A 5,644-nucleotide genomic window follows, 5' to 3' on the forward strand; every position below is an offset into this window, starting at 1 on the left:
TAAATATTCGCTGAAGAACCTATTTAGTGTCACTTATGTTTCTGAAGGAAGAATTTAAATATTAATAAAATGCTCCAGGTTTAATTTATCTTTGGCATGAAAGCTATCATTACTAATGAAAGATAATAGGTGACATTCTAAAAGCTTATAAAAACGGGGTACTGAAGCAACAAAGTTGAGAATATAAAAGTTTATTTCTAAGTATTCAGAACTCATCTAATCTGCCATATCATCTCGGGGAACAAGGGCTGTCTGCAGTAGCAGTTTTGCAGAGGGGTGGATGCCAGCACCCCCCAACCTAATTTAAAATAATCAAGTCCAGATGCCGTTGCCAAAAAAGAGGTTTGCACCATTCACCACTGTGACCTAGATCATATTTCAAAAGTGTCAAATCAAAGCTGTCCCACCAAAGCCTGATTTCTTAATGAATACCTTATGTATTTCATCTCTTGAATACAAAAAGTGGGGTATCCACTGGGGAGTAAAATTCAGATTTACAAAAACAAAACCTGCGAGTGTGATCCTTTGTGAAATACACCACTCACAGTTGATTCCCTCACCGTAGAATTATTTACTGCTTCATTAAGATGTTTTTATTTAAAAAGCCACATCTGAGAGGCATCATAATATTCACAGAGAAAAGGAAATATGAGCTGAAGGAAATCTCATTGAAATCTCAACATTAACTTCTTTAAAAAGTGCTGACATTCTGTCATGTTAATCTGGTGTTACTAAGAGTAAAATTTCAAAAATTTTATAATTTCTGTATCTTAAATACTGGCCTTTTTCTTGAAGAAAGATTCTAGCTAAGGGGTGTTTTCGAGTCCTGACTTATTATGCTAAGTATGTCTGAATACTGAAGAGCAAGTTTTCTTCTTTTTGGAAAAGAGAAAAGAATAATGATCCTCGAGGTGATTATATATATACAGAGAGATGGATGGATGGACAGATGGATGGATGGATAGACAGATATAAGGACATAGTAGTGTCATCCACTTTTGAACAATAGCAATCTCCTACCTTCAGGCCACCAGTTCATTGTGGTCTTTTCTCAGAAAGATGAAGCCTAAAAGCCCTGAGAAGTACTTGTCCAAGAATTCAGGAAAACGGGGCTCTGTCTTACACATGCCTCCAGGACACTGAAATTAAAGTATGAAAACTCCATTTTTTTCATTCATTCAACCAATAATGATTACAGAGTGCCCACTCTGTACCAAGGCCCAGAAGTGGCTCTTGCAGCCATGCAACTTAAATGGTTCATTCCTCTTTCCATATGCAAAATCTTTAATAGCATTTCCAGTTCCAGAACAAGAAAGTGTAGGCTCATTTATCCCTCCTCCACGCACCCCCCAAAAAAATAGCCTAGAAATAATCCAACAGACAACAATAAAGGATTCTGAAAGCTGGAAAGAAGAGGTGAGCTAGTTAGAGACTTCAGGACTTCAGGACTGATGATGTGGTGAGTTATTTTATCTCCTATATGCCTCATATGGGTGCCAGAGAGGCCTGAAACCTGGAATCACCAATGTGCATAGACAAGCAAACAAACAGACAGACAAGAAAGGCATTGGCCAAAGAACCCAGAAAGGAGAAACCCAACAGAGCCAAAATGGTGGGGGTTGGGTGGAATGCTAACTCCCACTTCACAAGGGGGCACATCAGAGGGTTTCATTTGCCTTCAAAGTCACACTGGGCTGACCCAACCCCTTCTCCACCCCTTCTTCTGGGGACTGGTGGGTAGACTGATCCACCGTGGGGCAGCATCAGCACAGCCTGGCATGGCTTCACTCTCCATCCAATGGCATGAGAAGATCCAGGCCCTGTGGCTTCAGTCTCTCCACCTCCCTTGGCTGAAGGTGGCCTTGCACTCTAGGTAACCCAGGAAAGCAACCTCCACCCCTTCAGGCAACACCTACAGGGACTGAGCAAGAGCCCCAGAAATGCCAAAGAATGAAGCAGACCAGAATAGAACGTCAAGGGCTCTGAAAACTAAACTGTCACTGGAACTACAGCCCACAAAAATAAGCCAGAATCTAGACATTAAACTTAAAAAGGGTGAGTGTCTAATAAAATAGATTTAAATAGCATTTAAAAGTCTCCTAATATAATAACCAAAATGTGTAGGATACAATAAAAGTTCACTCATCTCCAAATATAATAACCAAAATGTGAAGGATACAGTAAAATTTCACTCATCATACCAAGAACCAGGAAAACCTCACTTTTAATGAGGAAAAAAAAAATCCAATACTAAAATTTAAAAAATGCCAGTACTGAAATGACTGATGCTGAATTTACTTAATAAGGATTTTAAAATCCTTGTATTTAATAAGAATGCTTCAACAAGCAATTACAAATTCTCTTGAAACAAATGAAAAAATAGAAAATCTCAGCAAAAAATAGAAATTATCAATACAAAAGACAGCTATATGGAAATTATAGAACTGAAAAATATAATAACAAATATTTTTTAAAAAAACCTCACATGGTAGACTCAATAGTAGAGTAAAGATGACAGTGGAAAGAATCCATGAACCTGAAGATAGATCAACTGAGTCTATACAATATGAACAAAACAAAAATATAGACTGAAAAAAATGAACAGAGCCTCAGGGATCTGTGAAACAGATATGTAACTAAATATTTGAAATATATAACATCCTATCATCAGGGTCCCAGACGGGAATGAGAAAGAGAGTGGGGCTGAAAAAATACTCAAATAGTTCTTTCATTACATCAAAGAAATAATGTTTAATTACTTCATAAATTTGGCAAGAGACATAAAACTTTAGAGTCAAGAAGCTAAGTGAAACCCAAATAGGATAAACCCAAAGAAGTCCAAACAAAGACACATCATGATTAAACTTCTGAAAAACTAAAGACAAAAAAAAAGTCTTAAAAACAATCAGAGAGGAATGATGCATTAACTATACAGGAAGACCAAATTAATGACACCGGATTTCTCATCTGAAGCCATCAAGCCAGAACTTAGCAGCACAACATCTTTCAAGTTATAAAAGAAAAGAAATGTCAACCTTGAATTCTATATCTGGCAAAATTATCCTTCAGAAATGAATGGAAAATAAGACTTCTCAGATGAAAGAAAATTAGGAGAATCTGTTGCTATCTGATCTACATCTAAAGGTTGGTTAAAGGAAGCTCTCCAAACATCAAAAAAAAAAGTTATGGATTGAATTGTGTCCCCCAAAATTCATGTGTTGAAACCCCAATCCTCAATGAGACTGTATTTGGAGGGCTTCCCTAGTGGCGCAGTGGTTAAGAATCCACCTGCCAATGCAGGGGACACAAGTTCAAGCCCTGGGCCGGGAAGATCCCACATGCCATGGAGCAACTGAGCCCATGCGCCACAACTACTGAGGCCCTCACACCTAGAGCCCGTGCTCCACAATGAGAGAAGCCACTGCAATGAGAAGCCCGTGCACCGCAATGAAGATCCAATACAGCCAAAAAATAAAAAAAATAAAAAATAAAAGAATATTACAAATAAAGAAAGAAAAAACATTCAATAACTCACAAGAAAGCAAGAAAAAATAGAGGAATGAGAAACAAAGGGACAAATAGAAAACAAATACCAAATGGCAGAACTTAAGCTCTAACACATCAATGATTAATTTAAATAAACCAATTAAAAGAGATCAATTATTCTTCAGTAAAGTTGGAAAAATATTAAAAATAGAGTGAATAATACACATTTATCAATTATATACAGACTAAGAAAATGACTTCACAGATAGCATAGATAAGTAGGAAGTAAAAGGACAGAAAAAGATGTATCATGTAAATAGGAATCAGAAAATAGTAAGAGTGACCATAATAATATCAAATAAAGTAAACTTCAGGGCAAGGAAAATTATTAGGAACAAAAGTGGGCATTGCATAATGATAAAGGATTAATCAACCCACCAGGATGTAGCAATCCTGAGTATGTGTGCAGCACCTAGCAGCGTTTCAAAATACATGAAGCAAAAACTGATAGAGATGAAAAGAGAAATAGACAAATTCACAATTGTAGTTGGGTATTTCAGTACCCAACTTGCAGTATTTGGTAGCACTACCAGAGATAAAATCAGCAAGAATACAGATGAGTGAACAATATCATCAGCCTAGTAGATCTAACTGGCACTTATAGAACACTCCACCCAACAATAGCAGAATACTCATTCTACTTAAGTGTTCATGGAACATTCACCATGATGACTATGTCCTACGTCATATAACAAACCTTAATGAATTTAAAAGAATTGTAATCATAGAGAGTATGTTTTCTGTCCATAATAAAATCAAATCAAGAAGTCAGAAGCTGAACAGGGGAGATCAGCTCAATGCTTTGTGACGACCTAGAGGGGTGGGATACAGAGGGTGGGAGGGAGGCTCAAGAGGGAGGGAATATGGGGATATATGTATACATATAGCCGATTCACTTTGTTGTACAACAGAAACTAACACAACATTGTAAAGCAGTTATACTCCATTAAAGATATTAAAAGAAAAAGTCAGTAGATGAAAGACAACAGAAAATTTTCCAAATTCTTGGAAATTAAACAATACACTTCTAAATAATCCATGGGTCAAAGAGGAAGTCTCAAAAGAAATTAAAAAATAAAAATAAAAAATTGCATAAATGAAATAAAAAATACAACATATCAAAGTTGGGCTGAGAGGGGAGATTTATAGCACTAAATCCTTACATTAGAAAAGAGAAAATATATCAGTAGTCTAAATTCCTAACTCAGAAGACTGGAAATAGAAAAGAGAGGAGAAAACAACAATAAAAAGCAAACAGAAGGAACAAAACAAACAGCAACAACAAAAAAGCAGAAGTCAATGAAAATAAAAACAAGAGAGAAAATTAATGAAACAAAAACTCATTTGTCAAAAAAAAATCAATAAAATTGGCAAACCTCTTGACGAAAAGAGAGGTGACACAAATCACCAATGTCACAAAGGATCCTGCAGCCATTAAAATAGTAAGTAACAAATAGTACAAGAAACTCAATGCTCATAAATTTGATAACGTAGAAGTGGACCAATTCCTTAAAAACCACAAACCACCAAAATTCAGCAAATATAAAATAGATACACGAATAGTTCTATAATCATTAAAGAAATAGAATTTGTAATAAAAGCTCCTGAAAAAGAAATCCCCAGGTTTCAGATGTTGTCAAATAGACAATTTCACCAAACATTTAAAGAATTAATACCAATTTTTACAAATTGCTCCTCTTCCAGTAAAGAGAAGAGGAGAGAACACTTCCCAACTTATTTTATGGTTAATTACAAGATAAATGTGCCCACTACCACTGCCACCATTTAATGTTCTGGAGATCCTGGACAATGCTACAATGAAAGAAAAAGAAATAAGAGGTATAATGAACATCTAACTAGAAAAAGACTCAACAAATGATTCAGTAAGTTTTCAAAATCAACTTATAAAAATCAGTGCTGGGGCTTCCCTGGTGGCACAGTGGTTGAGAGTCCGCCTGCTGATGCAGGGGACACGGGTTCATGCCCCGGTCCGGGAAGATCCCACATACCGCGGAGCAGCTGGGCCCGTGAGCCATGGCCGCTGAGCCTGTGCATCCGGAGCCTGTGCTCTGCAACAGGAGAGGCCACAACAGTGAGA

This window comes from Lipotes vexillifer, unplaced genomic scaffold, assembly GCF_000442215.2.
Source record: "Lipotes vexillifer unplaced genomic scaffold, Lipotes_vexillifer_v1.1 scaffold859, whole genome shotgun sequence".
NCBI classification, from domain to species: Eukaryota; Metazoa; Chordata; class Mammalia; order Artiodactyla; family Lipotidae; genus Lipotes; species Lipotes vexillifer.